Source organism: Frankliniella occidentalis, unplaced genomic scaffold (genome assembly GCF_000697945.3).
Source record: "Frankliniella occidentalis isolate FOCC.00 unplaced genomic scaffold, Focc_3.1 Scaffold79, whole genome shotgun sequence".
Taxonomy (NCBI): Eukaryota; Metazoa; Arthropoda; class Insecta; order Thysanoptera; family Thripidae; genus Frankliniella; species Frankliniella occidentalis.
Window position 1 is genome coordinate 971,475 of NW_026267209.1, and position 8,375 is coordinate 979,849.

At 62.2% G+C, this 8,375-nt stretch overlaps 1 protein-coding gene across 1 annotated transcript in view; it reads left to right on the forward strand.

Annotated features, from left to right (window-relative positions):
- The first annotated feature begins 242 nt into the window (after positions 1-242).
- Positions 243-8,375, forward strand: part of LOC113209163 (elongation of very long chain fatty acids protein AAEL008004) — a 36,447-nt gene continuing 28,314 nt past the window's right edge. Inside the window, exon 1 of the mRNA XM_052268965.1 lies at positions 243-603. The gene's annotated coding sequence lies outside the window, so the exon portion shown is untranslated. The remainder of the gene's footprint in view (positions 604-8,375) is intronic.

Consider the following 8,375-nt stretch of genomic DNA (forward strand, 5'->3'; position numbering starts at 1 on the left):
CGGCGCCCCCCGGCCCCACACGCAGTGTCAAGCAGACGGAGAGCGAGAGAGAGGGAGCGCGCGGGGTGGAAAGAGACGGGCTGAGCGCGGCGGCGCCCAGGGGGTGGGAACGGCGCGGCGAGGGGTGAGAGATGGAGAGAGACGGAGCGACGGAAAAGGGAGGGGGGAGGGGGGCGTCGGGCGAGCAGCCAACCAGACGGGCCAGCCCAGCAGGCAGGCAGCGGGCGGGCCGCCGACTAGGCGAAGCGGCCAGGCAGAGCAGGCGGCCAGGCCAGTCGGCACCCGAGTGCAGAGGCGGCAGGCAGACAGGCGGACGCAACATCGGCCGGGCAGCACGAGAGTCGTGGACGCACGCCCACCGTCAAGCGCAAAGGACTCGAGACTTGCGTCCAAGTCGGCCAGACTCGAGTGCCACCCGCCCCAACCCTTTCGCAGCCAAGCGCTGCCGCACCGCTCGCCGCCGGCGCGCGGGCCGTCCGTCCGTCGGGGAAACAGACGGGGGACTTGTGTGCGCCGCCGCGCCCGAGAAGGAGACAGGACGACGACGACAACGACGACGACGACGTCGTCCCCGCTCCAGGGCGCTCCGTGGATAAGGAACAGGTGAGGCTGGAGGAGGAAGCTGTGCGAAACCGAGTGGCGTGAAATGAAGTGAAGTGGACGGGGGCGGCGGAGTATAAATAGCTGCGGTAGGCGCCGGGGCTCGACCGGCGCTCTGAGCCGGTCCCTGAGTCACACGCAGCCGCAGCCACGCCCAGATGCCGCGCCGCGGCTTTGCGCCTCGCCGCCGGCCCGGCCCGCTGCCGCCGGCCCCGCGGGACAACTTGCTGACCGCGCCCCAGGTCCGCGGGCCCCGCGATAAAGCCCCCGGGCCGCGATAGCTTGGCGGGAACGGTCGGGCGCCCCGCGACCTGGTGAGGTTATGTCGCCCTGGGTTGGCTGCTGCTGCTGCTGTTGCGGCGGCGGCGGCGGTGGCGGCGGCGGCGGCGGCGGCAGGCGGGACGGAGGAACGGACGGAACGGAGCGGAGCGGACAGGACCTCGCTCGCGCTCGGGAGGTTATGTTCGCCCTGGGCACTCGTCCTTTGCAGGTGGCCCTTTAATGTTCTCCTCCAGGGACGTGTTGCGCGGTGTGGACAGTGCGCCCCGTCTGCTCCGCCCCGCCCCAGGGCCGTGGCGGCGCGTGTCGGCTGTCAGTTGTGTCTCGGCGCGAGGTGTCAACCAAGGCTGTCAACAGGACGTTGTATTGCCTCACGGCGCCGAGGAGCAGGTCCCGCTGCTGCTGCTGCAGTCCCCCGCGCACCGCCCACCGTCTCGCGCCCCGGAAAATGTAAATATCTTCAAGGCCCCACATGAGGGTCATCAGCTGAGGGGGGGGGGGGCTGTGTTGTTGCCCCCCCCCCTCACGTCTCACCCCTTGGGGTGCCATGCCGTGGGCTGGAACGGACGGTTGGCTGGTTACGTCAGGCCAGGTGGGGCGAGCCGGCGGGCGTGGATGCCCTCGAGGGGCGCTCCCCGTCCAACTTCCCCCCCCGGAGCCTCCAAAATAACAAAAATAATGGTATTAAAAATAATAAAACTCACCCGTCATGCTTTGGGCGCTGCGTCACGCCCCGGCCGCAGCGTGTTTTCATTTCGGGTAGCGAAATTCGATTACTGCCTCAGGGGTGGCTCCTCTCCTCGGCCCCTCTTCGCTAAGCACTCCAGCTGGACGCGGGCCGGTGGTGGCGGAGTGCAGCAGCAGGCGCGCCCCTCGCGGCCACACCTTTCGACCACGCTCCGCCACGCGCCCGTGCCGACCGAATAGGCCCTGGGTTTGTTTTCGCTCTCTATGACCTGGTTAGCATTGGGCTGCTTGTGCGGTGCGCGGCCGCGCCGCCGCCCGCCCCGCGCCTGACCATCGCGTCGCGTCTGCCCGCCGCCGCCGCCACGCCCCCGCTCGCGGCTCGCGCGCCGCCCCCCTCGGGGCGCTCGACGCGGCGCGGCCTGTCGTCGCTTCCGATCGCACCTTGGGACTCTTTGCTTTTCCTTTTGACACGGAGCCCATTCATTCTTTCACTCACGCGCCCGCCCCGCCAGGCCGCCAGGCCCGCCCGCTTCATTCATTCACGCACCGCCCATTCATTTACGCCCCTCTCTCCGCGCCCCCTCTCTCGACGACGCACCGTCACATTACCCGTCACGACGCACCGTCGCGTCACTTCACCCGTCACGACGCACCAATCACCTCACCGGACGGACAGAACCCCTCCCGGACCTTTACCCATCCCTTTTTCGCCCCATTCTCGAGTCGAGAGGGCGATCGGATTTTGCAAACTTGTTCCGTTTCCGATCTGGGCCAACGTTGCGGCACTTAAACATCCCATTTTTTGTTTCGCTATCAAAAGATATTTGCCATTACAGCAGAGATAAGGAACCGGACAAGCAGCTGCAATGCCGTTTTGTTGTTCCGGTCGCTGTTTGCAGCCGTGTCCGGTGTCCGCCCGGCGCCGCGGTTCTGGCTGCAGCACCGCGTCGCACCCTCCGGCCCTTTCCCTTCTGCAGCTGTCTCCTTCCCACGCGTTACACCCCTCTCTTATTTTTTTCGACGCCCCTCGTGCTCCTCACCGACCGCACAGCCGACGATAATGATGCCACATATGGCCGCGCGGGTGGGTCGCGCTGTCCTCCGCCCGCCTGGCGAGGCGCTGCGATGTGGTGTGATGAGGACGATGAGCGGCACACTCTCGCACTGCGATGTGGAGAAAGCGCCGAGGAGAAGTAGTGGGCCCACCTAACCTCGCGCCACATCCTATCTCACCCCAACTCGCCCATTTCATCCCCACCTAGCCCATTTCATCCCCACCTCACACCATTATTCGCCCCCTCTCGCTCGCCCTACTCCACCCCTATCTCACCACCACCTTATTTCACCACCACCTCACTCCACTTCACCCTCCTTACTTACCCCCACCCACCCCCATCTCACCCTCAATCCCCATCATTTCACCCCCCGCGCACGTCCCCAATTTCACCCCCCAACCCTCCTCACGTCAATCCACTTCCCGTCCCGTATGCAACGGCGGCCAAAACAGCCCGACATGCCTGCCCATCACTAATAGCAGCAATCCACCAACCACACCTCCCTCCACCCCGCGCTCCCGCCGAACCCTTCCCCCTGTAGCAAGTGCATAGAAAACACTTTGCAAAATTCAGCGAGTTGAGTTGAGTGCGCTGCCGGTGCCGGTGCTTCCCCCCAGGGTGGTGCCCCCTCCCCCTTCCCCCCTGCGGTGGGCGTAGCCCCGGTGTGCGCGCGCCGCATACCAACGACACGATATCGCCCGCTCGCCGTGGCGTGGCCTCAGGATTTGGGACGACCGAAAGTATTATAGCAGAAGTGTTCGTGGGACGAATTTCTCCCACGAGCGAGCGCGCGCGAGTTTCGTTGCTCGATTTTTCTTTTCTTTTGGAAGACAACATACGTATTGGGGTGGCAGACAGGCAGGCCTTCGGCGAAGTGCCGAAGGAGAGAGAGGGAGAGAACTCCTTGGCATGGGGTCACTGCACTCTACCAGCGCTGCCGGGTGTTGCTTGTGCAGTTATTTCGCAACTTATAGGAGGGAGAGGGGAGGGGTGGTCTTGTGGTCTTCCAGACGCACACATTCCCTGTGCAGGCCGCCGTGTCTGGAACAACTCTGGAACGGTCTGGAGACGCCCTGCCCTGCGCCGTTAAGTTGGGCCCGATGCGGCGGCAGCGGTGCCGCTGCCAAAACGATCACCTGCGATTGCCGCAAGGAATAGAGGTCGGGGGGCGCGGGGACCGGATCTGCCGTAACCGGGGCTCCCCGTGATGTCATTTCGGGCGCCCCGCGCGCCGTTTGTGGCGCGTTTGCGGTCCGCGCGGGCTACGAAAAGGCGGCGCGCGGCGGGCTGGTTCTAATCTAGGATAGGGCACCTCGTGGCGCCTATCGCGGCGGCCAGGTGGCAGCTGTCGGACCTCCACGCGCCCCCGCCTCCTCTCCTGTCTGGACCGCGGTGGCGGCCAGCCCCGCGCGTCACCGCGCTCGCTGGAAAGAAGAATAGATTATAGTCTGACCAGACTAACATAAAGTCGCGATTGGGCGCCGTAGAAATCCCTGTGCTGCCTGTGCCTTTCCAGTCGCGACCTTGCAGGCTGGTCTGACTATAGACGCTGAAATGAGGCTGCTGCCGCTGCGACTCCTCGGGTCGGTGGCTCGGTGGCCCCTGACCGTGGCCAACCACGGCCGCGGGGTCGCTGCGGCGGGTGGGTCCCCGCCGGTCCCCTCCGGTTCAATGCACCTGCTGGGCTGGCGCGGCCGGCGCGGCACTCGGCCACCACCGCGCGGTGGTGTGCGCCCGGGGCGCTATCAGTCTGGCGATCGATGGTGTGCCGCGCCGCACCGCGAGACAACTTCGCTCCCCGCCGCCTATACGCCCACATTACGGCGTACTCTAAGGGAGTGGTGGGGGTACAAATATCATGGGCCCCCTGAGTAGGCTCAGGAACACCACCCCCGGCCGAGTTCATCGGGTACTCCATAGTTTTTCTACCCCGGGGTACAATTATCGTTAGGGTCCCGTATGATCTCTAATTTCGATCCTGTACCTCTAGGGGCAGCCATGATATTTGCATCCGGGGATGAAAATATCATGGTGTCCCGTATAATGTCCGCAGTTTCAATCCTGAACCTCTACAGAGGCCGCCATGACATTTTTACCCCCTCTAGTGGTTCTGTCCAAACCGCTCGCTCATGTGGGGGCCACCGCTTGCCGGGGGCAGATCTTATCCAGCGCGGACGGCGCCGTCGCGACGCCCGCCAGGCCAGCGGCACCCCCTCCGCCCTTCCGTGGGATCGGCCGCGAGGCCATCGCGACGCTGTGTCTGGAGACGCCGGCGAGTGACCGATGATAATTCCTTTCGAGTATGTTCCAGCCGCACGCGCACACACACACACGCGCGTGTGTATGTGTGTTTGTGTGTGCGAAACGTTCTCAGGTGCTAAAAACTTCCGGTTATTGTCGCACGGGTGCGGTTGTGCTTCGCGGACGTGTATATTGTCTTCGTTCAAGCTTGCGCACTTGAGGTGTTATTATCTGGGAGTGGCCGTGGAAGGTGTAAATGTCGTTTTGTTTCGCTTCACTCCAGAACAACTTTTTCGTAAAGCCGCGTTTCGTTTCCACCTTCATTTTTTCTTCAGCTCGCTGGCGCCGTTGTCATAGTGGAACATGGAACACTGACAGGTGCATGGGTGCGGTAACAGGCGCTTGTCTCGTTACCCCCCTCCCTTTCCCCCCTCTCATCCAGTTTTTCTCTCCCCCGCGCCTTTTTTCTTGTAGCTGAAAGTGCGTTTGCGATGAGAAGAGCAGCGGCCGGCCTTTTGTGTTGCGCTCTCTTCGTTCGTCGGCCGGAAGTGGCCGACCATTTTTGTTATTTTTACCCTATACATAGTCCTCGCGACACACCTTTCAGCAAAACGCGCCACGGAACCGCACACAACGCGACAGTTTCAAATGTTTTTTTTTTTTTTTTTTTTTTTTTTTTTTGTCGCCCCCAACTGCTTGATATTTCTTTTTGTGCGTGCGTGTGCTTCTTTTGTCCGTAACCACGGCGGGGTTGGCGATTTACCCGGCGCCGTCCAGCCAGCCCGGTCCCTTCCCAGGTGAGGCGGGGGCGACCACAACTCCCCCCCCCCCTCAACCCCTCCCCCTTCTCAACTTTACTCCACTCCACTACGGTGACCGCGCGGGTGTACGCCGCCAGAGCCTCTCGTCATCCGTTCCGTGCAGTTGAAGTGCCCCCCCCCCTCCCCCCTCACCGGCTCAGCAGCTCAGCAGCTCAATTATTTTGCAGGCCGTAGTGTAATTTGTAGAATGGAGACGCACGCGCGGGGGCGGGCCGTGGAGGGCGCGGGTGGCGTGGTGGTGGTGGTGGGTACCCCCCCCCCCCCTCGCCGCCACCCCCTTCTCGCGCGCGCACTCCACTCCAACGCCCCCACCCCACCCCATCCCACTCCACCCTATCCGTTTCCGGGGAACCATAGCGGAAGTTGCGGGGGTGAGGGGAGAGAGGGGGATGTGGTGGTGAGCGCTCGCCGGAGTGGAGGAGACAGACGCCGCCCCCGCTCCGCCGCGCGCGCAAGTTTTGTAGGACGTGCTTTTGCTTCTTTATTGTTCTGTTTTGTTGGAGGTACTGCTGGTACCGTGATATTGGCGACGTGGTGGAGCGGGCGGGCGCCACCCGCGCGCCCCGCATTTATTTTGTTCTACGTGAAGCACGTTCGGATATACCTCTGGAACTAAATAAAGCAATACCAATAGCAAGGCTACAGCGATATTTTTTTTATTATTTATTTTTTGGTCTTCCGCATCGTGTTTTGTCTTGAACTCTGGCGCATTTTACTCGATGTGAACCATCGTGGCCTGTGCTGGTGGTGCACCCTCCTCCCACACCCCCTTTTCTATCCCTTCCCCTGAGATGCGGCCGGCGCCACCGGCACCCCGGTCGTCTGGCCGGGGGAGAGGTAGGTGGTTTTAGGGGTGGAGGGATTTGCTGATGGCTAGAGGGATGGTCTGGGGCCAGGCTTGACCCAGTGCGACTTTGGTCCGGTTAGTTTGGTCCGAACACCGACCGATACCTTCCCTTGTCGCTCGCTGTGGTCCCCCACCCCCTCTAAGCACCGAGCCTTTTAACTACTTTGGCTGAGTGGCGGTCTGGTCTAGTACGAGTTGCCGCTCTCAGCCGCTCGCTCGCTCACTGCTCAGCACCTCCACCACACACCGACGGTAGTTTGTTGGGCCGACATATCGGCCGACATAGTTTCCTCGAGCCGCGACGGTCTCGATCTGGTTTAGATCCACCTGATACATACCGCCAGTGCGGTGCGGGGGGAAGGGGAAGGGGAAGAGCCTGCAACCTCCTTCATTACCGAGGTAGAGTGGCGCTGCACACCGCGGCTCTCCCATTGAATTACTCTCCCATTGAGCTTGCGCTGCCGGGGCTTAAGTGTTAGGCGCGGATGATAAATGAGCGCGCTCTCTCGCTCTCGCTCGCTCTCACTCTCGCTCGCTCTGACTCTCGCTCGCTCTCTCGCTCTGTGTCAAACTTTTCTCTCTCCTCTCCCGCGTTGGATGGCGGTCTCTCTCTCTCTCTCTCTCCCTCTGTAGATTTGACGCGGGCCGTGTGGTGGTCCTCCCTCGCGAGAGTGAGGAGGAGGAGGATGTTGTCCAGCTCTGGCCCCGCTCGTGCGGCGCCGTGGCCGTGTGCCATGAAGCCCACAAGCCTCGGCGGCGGGCGGGGCTTCCTCGTGTCACGGGCTTGCCGTAGCCGCGCCGCCCGGCCGCGCCCCCCGCCCTTCTAGCCGGGGGATGATGTGATGATATGGCGCGGCTTTGTGTTATGACTGCGGTCGTGTCGCACCGTAATACCGGGCCGTGTCCTCCCTGCTGCTCTCCCCGCGCCTCATACGGTGGCTCGTGCGTAGTACACGTGTGCGAAGAGGGAAACCCCAAGTGAGTGAATAATGTCGAGAGCAACACTTCTAAGGGCGTGTGAGTGTGAATTTCCAATTCGCACACTTATTGAGTGTACATTTTATGGAATCGTTTCACACGACCTCTAAAGTGTGCGAATGGAAATTTACAAACCCTGGACATTCGCACGCACTTTGGTTTTGCTGGCTACGTGACCGTCGCCCCGTCGCCTCTTCGCCTCTTCGCCGCACTGTCGCCATAGTGAGTGGGGGTCCACCTGGGAGTTGTGTACAGCCATCACCAGCTGGGAGTCCCTGGCCGCCGCATCCGTCTAAACGCTGTACCGCACCTGAAGCATTACTTGTTCCATTTTGGAGCGTCGTGTGTGGCGAGCAGAGGATATATTGGGGATTGGGAGCGGGGGAAGGGAGCCGGTATGGTCGGGCTTCGCCTCCGGAATCGTGTGTTCCTCTCTGCTGCCGCCTCGGAAGGAGGAAGCACAAGTGTGCGCGAGAAAGAAGCCACGAGAGGGACGCGAGCGGAAAATTGTGTTGAAAACACCCGACGTGTTCTGTTTTTTTGTTTCTGGTTGTTTCTCGTGTCGGGAATCCTCGATGACCCGGGCTTTGCCGTGCGATGAACTGCTGCCTTCGGGGTATGGGGCTCCGCGGGCGGACCGTGGTGGTCGTGGGGCTGCGCTATACATACACAAGGACTCCGGCGGCGTGTGTGACAAGCTCGCCGACGAGCAGAGCACGTCCCCGCGCCCGGACGGACGAGGCGCCGCGCGCGTCAGGCACAACTTCCTGGTTTGGGCGCTAGCGCTTGACCGCGACTATAAAACTGACCGCTCGACTTGCGGCCACGCTATTGTTCGTTCGTTTCATTTTTTAAACTTTCTTATTT